Genomic DNA, 9,516 nt, shown 5'->3' on the forward strand with positions numbered 1-9,516 from the left:
GGCCGTCCAGCCCTCCCGCGGGGTGGGCGAGCCTCTGCGTCGGGCGCGCTGCGGAGCCACCTGGACGGTCCCGGATGGGCGCACGGGCGGCCCTCAGGCTCGGGCCCAGCCCTGTCCTGGGACGAATCCGACACCTCCAGAGCCGAGACGTGTTGAGCAGGGGCGCGCCTGCTTCCCTGGAGGGGACTGCAGAGCGCGAGCTCAGCCCCGGGAGCTCCCGCGGGGCACGGGGAAGGAAGGAGACCCAAGAGAGAGCCGCTCAGGCCAGCGGCCCGGACAGGTGACGCCCCGCGCACCTGATGTCACACACGGGCGGCCGCAGGTCCAGCGGGCCGTGCGCGAAGGCGCAGTGCAGCCCGTTCTTGACGCAGTGGCCCCGGGCGTCCGTCTCGTGGATGCACGTGCCCGTCTTGTAGTAGCGCAGGTGGTACTTGCGCTCCGTGTCCCCAGTCGTCCGGTGCAGGTAGGGACACCTGGGAAGCAGAGGGGCGGACACGGGCCACCTGAGGCCTCGGGGCTTGGGGACGCCCTCAGCGCAGACCTCGTCAGCACCCGGCCAAACACCTGCTCTCAGCGGCATCTTCATGCAAATACCTGTCCTGGGACCCGCCCCCCGGCCCTCTGACGCCCCAAAGCCTCAGCTACATCTGGTAGAAAAACACAACATCCGACTTCCCTGGAAATCATCCTGCATAACTCTCTGAATACGGAAAAATGAAGTTCGCCCCCGGAATGCAGCTGCGCCACAGTTTTCCTGACGAGCAGTATCCGAGGAGGGCTTGGAGGTCCCTCCCAGCCCATGCCAGTGCTTCGGGGGACCCCTCGAGGGAAGGAGCCTGAGGAGAAACTGAGGGGCCTGGGCAAGGCTGGGAAGGAGGCTGGCGGGAGCCAGCCAGCAGAGCAGTGGATGCGGGGGGCGGGGGGCGGGGGAGCCAGTGCCATGTGAAGTGGACGTAGGGAATGGGGGGTGCCACGGGCAGATGTGGGGGAGCCAGTGCCATGTGCAGTGCATGTAGGGGGTGGGGGGTGCCACCTGCAGTGAATGCAGGGGGAGTGATGCCATGTGCAGCGCATGTAGGGGGTGGGCAGTGCCACTTGTACATGCTGAGCCACACACGTCCAGGGAGAGTCCCTCTCAGCTCCCAGGCGGGGGCGTGAGGCTGGGCACTGAGCTCACAGGGAGGTCAGCCCCCCGAGACAAGGGCCACAGAGGGGCGCCTGGGTGGCTCAGTCAGTTAAGCATCGGGCTTCAGCTCAGGTCATGATCTCACAGTCCGTGGGTTCGAGCCCCGCATCGGGCTCTGTGCTCACAGCTCAGAGCCTGGAGCCTGCTTCGGATTCTGTGTCTCCTTCTTTCTCTGCCCCTCCCCTGCTTGCACTGTCTCTCTCTCAAAATAAAATAAAGACATAAAAAAGAAGAGGGAGGAACACTCCACAGAGCCCGAGCCAGGGGCGCCTGGGTGGCTCGGTTAAGCGTCCGACTCTTAATTTCAGCTCAGGTTGCAATCTCACCGTGCATGAGTCCAAGCCCCACATCGGGCTCCCTGCCGTCAGTGGGGAGTCCGTTTCAGAGCGTCTGTCCCTGCCCCCTCTCTGCCTCTCCTAGCTCGCTCTCTCAAAAATAAACATTAAAAAAAAAAACACTAGTTTTTAAATAATCTTAAAAAAAAAGAGCCTGAGGCGGCAGCGGCCGGTGAGCCGCCGGAGGGGTGAGGGCCGGCGAGGAGCACGGCGTGCGGCTGGCTCGCGGCCCAGCGAGCTGTGGACCTGGCTACTGGGAGCGCCGGGGGCGGCCCCCCACAGCAGGGACCAGACCCTGAAGTAAAGGACTGGGGGCCACACGCCCTCAAGCCTCCTCTCCTACGATAAAGACGCACAACTGTGGCCGTCGGACAGCACAGCGCCTGGCGCGTGCAGGGCCCGAGAGAGGGCGTCGTGCCCACGAGGCCGGGTCCCTGGGAACCGACGAGGCAGAAGCCAAAGGAGAAGCCGGCTCAGGGTCCGGACACCCCGCTGCGGGACCCCAGAGCGGTCTTGAGGACAGGGCTGTGACCCACAAGAGCTGAAAGCCGCAAACGAGCTGGCCACGCCATGCGGAGTGGGGGCGGGACCACGGGAGGGCCTCGGCCTCGGTAAGGGGACGCAACTCGGACACGTAAACCTTGAGGAATTTCGCTCAGCGAGAGAAGCCAGACCCAAAGCCCACGTGTGTGCGACTCCACCTACGAGGTCCCAGAAGCCAGAGTGAGAGCGACGGGAGGGGGGAGTGGGTGCGAGGGGCCCGGGTGGCAGGTGGGGCGTCAGGGCTGAGCGGGGACAGAGCTGCTGTTTGCGAAGGAGAAAAGGACTTGGGAACAGGCAGTGGGGACCGTTACCTACGACGCTACGGAAGTCATCAATGCCACTAAACCCCACACTTAAAAATGTTTAAATTGCAACTGCTAGGTTACAATATTCTACCATGGGGGCGCCTGGGGGGCTCAGTCGGTTAAGCATCCGGCTTCAGCGCAGGTCATGATCTCACGGTTCATGGGTTCGAGCCCTAACTCGGGCTCTGTGCTGACAGCTAGCTCAGAGCCTGGAGCCTGCCTCACATTCTGTGTCTCCCCCTCTCTCTGACCCTCCCCTGCTCATGCTCTCTCTCTGCCTCTTGAAAATAAATTAAAAACATTAAAAAAATTTTTTCATTAAAAAAAATTCTCTCGTAGTGGCACACGGAGCCCGCTGGAGACTGAGGAGGGAGGGCCCACGTGTTTGTGTGGACGAGCGGGCGTCAGGCTGGCCCTCTGCGGGGTTTCCACAAGCGGACACACGGCATCACAGCAGGCGGGCCGAGAGCACAGGGCAGGGCCGGCGCCCGGGGCCCAGGGACGCGCCAGCGGGGAGGACGCACACTCCGTCAGCGACGGCAGAAACCGGCCACGGGGCGACGGTGCACCACGAGGCAACGCGCCCTGGGGAGCCCTCCCACGGACGCCAGCCGCGGCGGGCAATCCCCAGGCACCCGTGACACACAGGCCAAGCAGCAAACGGACAGGACGACTTGGTGGCACTTTATGGGAGCAAGCACGACCACGCCGCTAGACACACACGTGAGAAAGGAGGCGGGCCGCAGTGAGTCCTGGGCACCCCGCTCCGCGCCCCTCTCCGCGCAGCCGGGCCTTGCGTCCTGCTCCTCCAGCGCCTGCCTGCATGTCCCCAGCGCCCTGGTCTGGGGCTCGGCCTCCGGGTGCCCGGGCATGGAGGCTGTCACGGGGAGCCCGCGACTGTGGACGTGAATGCCGCTCATCGACACCGTGCCCCAGGGAGGCGCCCGCGGCGGGTGCCCGGCCACCTGACTGCCCCTTGTCCCAGTGCAGCCCCCACTCGGTCCCTAGTGGGCATGGACACTACTATTTCCCTTGGGGCAGGACCTCGAGGTACCGGAAGGCCTCAGAGACAACACGGGGGCAAAGGCAGAACCTTCCTTTGGTGGGAAAGACCCAGGGCTCAGCCCAGTACCGCAGGTGGAATCTTCCAGCAGGAGTCGGCTGATCCACCCCGGGCCACCGCCTGAAAGCCTGCCCGGAGCCCGTCAGCCGACTCAGATCCGGGGGCGGGGCCTCGGTTCTCAACCCACCTGGCACTGGTGACCCAAGCGGTGTCACCACCACAGGGCTCGGGGGCCTGGGGGTCTCCCTCGGGGGACCCTCCGATTTGTGATTTCTGCTCAGGCCATGATCCCAGGGCCGAGGGATGGAGTGTGGAGCCTGCGGGGGGGGGGGGGTCTCTCTCTCTCTCCGCCCCTCTCCCCTGCTTGTGTGCACACACGTGCGCACTCTTGCCCGCTTTCTCTGACATACAAGAAAACCCAGCACGTCTCCATCGACCGCATGACGGAGCAGGACGTGTCGGGCGCTGGCACAGTCACGGCGCTCTGGAGCCCGCGAGCCAGGACACAGGGAGGCCGGGGACTCACGGCGGCCCCTCCACATCCAGGAAGGGGGGCCTGAGGTTCTCCCCCTTGCCTGACACAAAAGTACAACCACCAAGGTCGGTCTGCGACGGGCAACAGAGGTGGCCCACCCAGCTGAGGTCCACCGTGGGAGCACCGGCCAGGGGCACACCGGACCAGGCGTCAGAGCCCGAGGCCTTGCCGACCTCGGGAGGTCTGGCCCCCGGAGTCCAGGTGCTGCCCCGGGGGCCGCGCTGGGGGACTGCTGGGCGTTGGGGACACGCAGGTACGACCGGACTCCCTGCCGGCGCCCAAGGAGCTCAGACAGGGGTGGGGGGCCCAAGGCGCAGCAGTGACGGAGCTGCAAACCACAAGTCAGCATCAACACCCAGTGACCAAACGTGGGGAACAGCAAATATGGACAAAGCAAAGAGCTGTGGGCTAGAGACGGGGGTGGAGCAGGAGGGGCTTCTGGGGACAAACTTGAGGCTCAGCTCACATCTGCCTCCTCCTCTTGGACACCAGGGGTGGGGGCTGCCAGCGAACCCCATGTTGGCCGTGCCCGGATGCTCAGCCCCGTGCCCCCACCCTCTCTGGAAGACAGAAGCCCCGCCGGCCATCTCTCCACTGGCCTCTGGAGGGAGCCCCCTTCCTGGCCGCCGCCTCCCCCCTGCGCCTTCGCTCACTCCACTGGCTACCCTGTAACCAGACAGCAGGTGTCTTCCAGGCCGGGAAGCGCTCCCTGGCTCCCATCACGAGCTAACGTTCAGGGCCTGCCCTTGGCTTTCACCCCAGGCTCAAAGCCCAAGCAGAGCGCACCTGTAGGCTCCGTTTGGAGCAAGTCTACAGCTAAGCTGAGGCGCAATTCACCTGGAGCTTCGGGCCCTAGACACTTGGGTCTTTACAACAACACCGCGAGCGTCCTTCCACAGAAGGATCGGGCTGAACGCGCTGCGCAGCGGGAGGCGGCCACACCTCGGACGCCTGGCACAACAGGCCCCCACAGCACGCTCAGCTTCACGAAGGGGAGGCCCGTGGAGTCACGCAGCACCGGCCCACCTGACCAGGGCCTGCAGCCCCAGATGCCCCAAGGGCAGTGAGGAGGAGGGCCTGTGGGGAGAAGAGCCAGGCCAGCCAGGGAAGCCCCGAATGCCTGAGGCCACAGTAAGGGGAACCGCCCCCTTCCTATTAACCAAGAGAATCCAGGACTAGGGCCCGGAGGGCGACTCCCCAGAACAGCCTGCGTACCGGGGGTAAGGGGGAACAGAGGAAAGAGGTGGGTTACTTTGTACACGAGAGAGTTGGGGGCTGTTTGTCCCCAACGAAGATGTCCCCGGGAGGCCCTGAGGCCGCTGTGAAGGCGCCTGACCGTCCCCAGGGGCCCCGCACATGCTCTTCCGCAAAAGCAGGTGATTCCAGGTGCGAACACCCAGGCCGGCCTGATGGTGGAGGGTCCGGCGCGGGTGCAGCGCCACCTCGGGGCGGGGCCTGTCCACACCGCGCCTCTCAGAGCAGCTTTCAGGATGTGGCGGGACCAGCAAACAGCTCCGGACAGGAGTCGCTCTCCTTGAAGCCAAGCCCAATCCCTGAGACGCACCCTCACACCTGGGAACCCCGACGCGGCGGAGCTGGGCCGGACCCCGGGCTCGGAAGCGGCTTCCTGCGCCGCCGCCGCCACCGACTCTGCAGAACGGCCAGGGGCGAACACCGCTCGGCCGGCCCGGCGCTCAGCGGGGAGGGCGTTACCGCCGGGGCGGGGCGGGAGCACAGGACCCGCACGACCAATCGGCGCCAGCCTCGGAGAAGGGGCGTGTCCGACAGAGCAGAGGGGCCGAGTGAGGGAGCACAGGGGACTCAGGGCAGCGGGACGTTCCTGGCTGAAGGGGGTGGGGGGCCGCCCGCGGAGCAAAAGGGGTGACAGCGGGGCTGCCCATGGGGAGGGGGGAGATGGCAGCGGGAGGTCTACCCAGAGGTGACTCTGGGAGTGCCATGGGGGTGAGAGGAGGGACTGGGGGAAGGGGTGACAGTGGGGGAGGGGGCCACCGGCGGAAGGGTGACAGTGAGGGGAGGTGTGCGCCTGCCTAGTAAAGTCCTAGACAGCGGGGGTGCCAATCCTCCCGGGGCCCCCATTCCTTCCCGCCCCACAGCTCTGCCCCACGGCTCTGCCGCAAGGTGTCACCAGCCAGCTCCAAGAATGATCCTGGAAGCTTAAGTCACCGGCCAAGGGCTCAAAGGCGCCTGGGAGTCTCAGCCAGTTAAGCCTGACTTCAGTTCTGGTCACCATCTCACTGTTTGTGGTTTCCAGCTTCATCTGTGTGGACAGCGTGGAGCCTGCTTGGGATTCTCCCTCCCTCTGCCCCGCCCCCCCCAGGAACATTAACAGGTTGGTAGTTCACCTGCCAAAAGAACTTCGGAGAACCCATGAGCTGAAATAAAAGGAAGGTTCTGCCCTCACTCTGAAAGGTGATCACTACTTAGAAATGCCGAGCGGGTGCTTTGTGAACCAGAATGTCCTGACACAGGACAAGCTGTGCCATTCCACTCCTGCGGGAGACTAGGCCCCTCCCCCACGGAGCTGAGCCGTCATTACTAAGGCGACATCTCCAGGGGAGACATAAGCTCTCTGCCCACACTCCCTGAAGTTGCGGCTGAAGCGCGATACAAGTGACATCTTTACTAAGACACATGTGACTTTCTTACTACACGGAGAGTCGCAGGCTGCACCCTGCCGAGCAAGCGCCTAACTGCCGCTCATCCTGGCTCTCCGTGATGGCCTCTGTGTCACTTAGATGACATGGTCATGTTTCTGTAAAAATAACTGCCTGTGGGGGGGGGGGGGCACTGTTGGTTAAGCGAAAGACTTCGGTTCAGGTTGGGATCTTGCAAGTTTGTGCGTTTGAGCCCCGCGTCGGGCTCTGTGCTGACAGCTCAGAACCTGGAGCTGCTTCGGATTCTGTGTCTCCCTCGCTCTCTGCCCCTCCCCCACTCGTGCTTGCCCGCACTCTCTCTCTCTCTCAAAAACAAACACGTAAACAATAAACCAGTTGCCTGCCGTTTAGTTACTATTGAGCCCAGCTGAAACGGCCACCTGCAGGTGCTTCACCACAGGAGAACTGGGTGCCACCTGAGGGCCTGCAATGGGGCCAGATCAATACCAGCACGGGCAGACTCTGGACCCCCAAATAGCTGCAGGGACGTGCTTTCTCTCCGTGCACCTGAAGCACCAACAAGTGTGGCCAGTCCTTCACAAAGGGCTCTGGGATGGGGTCAGACACGCCGGGTGACTGGATCTCACACCAGGGTCAGGCAGCACTGCCCCCCAGCCCCCACCTTGGGTATCTCAGGACCCAAGGCCCAGAGAGGTGACTGACCTGGCCAAGAGAAATGGGGACCTGGTTCCAGGCCTCAGCCAGAGAAACCTATTTCTTCTGAAGACCCATTTGCAGAAACTATCAGTTCGAGAAGTGAAGAAAGCACTTTTACAACTTCCCAGAAGTGGAACGCCATCTGAACCAGGGCGGGGCTGGGCCCGCCATCTCGGCAGACCTCAGGCTGCCTTAACCTCGTTTGCCTCTCTGGTGCTCAATTCAGAGTCTCTCAGTAAGTGTGTAAAGTTTACGACAGCACGGCGAGTGAAAAGTTTACTCCCAGCCTAAGCATCTGTGGAAAGCGAAGAGCAGACATCACTGTGATGTCAGAAGGGGGCATTCCACGGGGCGCCTGGGCGGCTCAGTCAGCCAAGCGTCCCGCCTGGGCTCAGATCAGGATCCTGTGGTTCATGAGTTCAAGCCCTGCATGGGGCTCTGTGCTGACAGCTCAGAGCCTGCAGCCTGCTTCAGATTCTGGGTCTCCCTCTCTCTCTGACCCTCCCCTGCTCACTATCTCTCTCTCTCCCTTTCTCTCAAAAGTAAACATTATAAAAACCTTTTTTTCCAAAAGGGAGCATTCCTGGAGACCCAACTCCCTTCAAGGGATCAGGGCATGGAACCAAAAGGACCTCCCCCAGATCAGGCCTGGAGGCAAACAGAAGGCAAGGAAGCCTTGGAGCACAGAGATGCTCCCCAGGCTCCGGGCCGACCAGCCCTCCGCCTCCCCCAAACAGCCCAGGAGGAAAACGCAAAATCGCACCGGGGATTTCTGTCCATTACGCAAACACGCTCTGACTGCACGTGCTCAGTCTTCCCGTGCTCCGGATTTTGCTAAATAAATACATCTGTTCGTAACACCATCAGGAAACTTGTAAGAAAAAAGCCAACCCAAACAAAACCTTGGGGTTTTTTTCAATTTTAAAAGTGCTACATAAATGACAATCTGCAAATAAAGTAACTCCCCTATCAATTTTTTTAAAAAGTTAGATACGGACGCTTCAGGCACAATCTGCACGGTGTGAGCAAACACTGGTAACATGCTCTCCGACCAGAAAACACGGGCAACTGCAAAACGGCCCCACACCTAACAGATGCGCCTCCTAAGGGGCGTCTCTAATGCGGGAAACCTGGGGAACGAGGTCCAACGTGGGAAGTGAAGTCGGCTGGCACCCAGCAAGGGTGTCCCCGAGACGGAGTCCTGGGGTAGAGAGAAAGGTGCCCACCACCAGCGGTCGCGGTCACGCTTGAGCACAGAGGCAGGGCCCCCTCTACAGATGGCGGGCGCCGGCCCCGCCCCACACTCACTCGTCGCCGTCGGGGCACACGCCGCTGGCCTCGTCGTACTTGGAGCAGTACACGTCCGGGCTGTAGTTGAAGGTGCCGTCGCGCCTGCGGAGCGGTCTGCGCCGACGCTGATTTAGGAAATGCCAATGGAAACAGGTAAATGGCCTGTGCTGGGCGCACTTGTGCTGCACAAACAGGGCGCACTGCTCTGTCCTAAATTCCTTTAGATACCTAAAAAGACAAACAGCGTTGCGGGTCGCTTCCGCCGCCACCGCCGCCGGCGGGCGGCCTCGGGGACTCGTGAGCGGGGACCGGACCCCGCAAGCCAGGGTGCCCCAACCTCAGGAGCAGCCCCCTCTCTGAAGGCGGACGGCCCCAAACGGCCGCCCACCCCATTCCCAGCGCGTGCTCGTTTCCCAGACACGGTCCCCAACCCCCAGCACAGCCAACCATCTCCGATCCCAGGTGCGACCCCCAACTCCCGAGTCCAGACGGTCGCCCTCCACCCACAGCCGGGGCGCGTTCCTCGGATCCCAGGCAGGATCCTGGACCCCAGGTGCGACCCCTCCCCCACTCGAAGTCCACACGGCCACCCCCCCCCCAGTCCAGGCGCGGATTACCCAGATCCCGCCCGCAGCATCCCCCATCCCGGCCACAGACGCGACCCCCAACTTCAAGCGGGACACAGCGACCCCAGGCACGCCCCGGCCCGGGACAGACAGAGGCAGCCCGACTCCAGATAGCTGCCCATTCCCGACCTTAGGTCCGACCCCCGACCCCAGATGCCCCCCTCCCCCAACCCAGGCGCGATTCCCTAGATCCCGTCTGCAGCACCCCCCATCCCGGCCACAGACGCGACGCCCAACTTCAGGCGCGACACAGCGACCCCAGGCACGCCCCGACCCCCAAGCTCTGGTGCCACCCCTGGTC

General features: G+C 63.0%; 1 protein-coding gene across 1 annotated transcript in view; it reads right to left on the minus strand.

The window, feature by feature from the left end:
- The window catches only part of UNKL (unk like zinc finger), a 33,157-nt gene extending 24,448 nt beyond the window's left edge, over nt 1–8,709 (minus strand). Inside the window, exon 1 of the mRNA XM_029947948.1 lies at nt 8,608–8,709. The gene's annotated coding sequence lies outside the window, so the exon portion shown is untranslated. The remainder of the gene's footprint in view (nt 1–8,607) is intronic.
- Nucleotides 8,710–9,516: the final 807 nt, after the last annotated feature.

Source organism: Suricata suricatta, chromosome 8 (genome assembly GCF_006229205.1).
Source record: "Suricata suricatta isolate VVHF042 chromosome 8, meerkat_22Aug2017_6uvM2_HiC, whole genome shotgun sequence".
NCBI lineage: Eukaryota > Metazoa > Chordata > Mammalia > Carnivora > Herpestidae > Suricata > Suricata suricatta.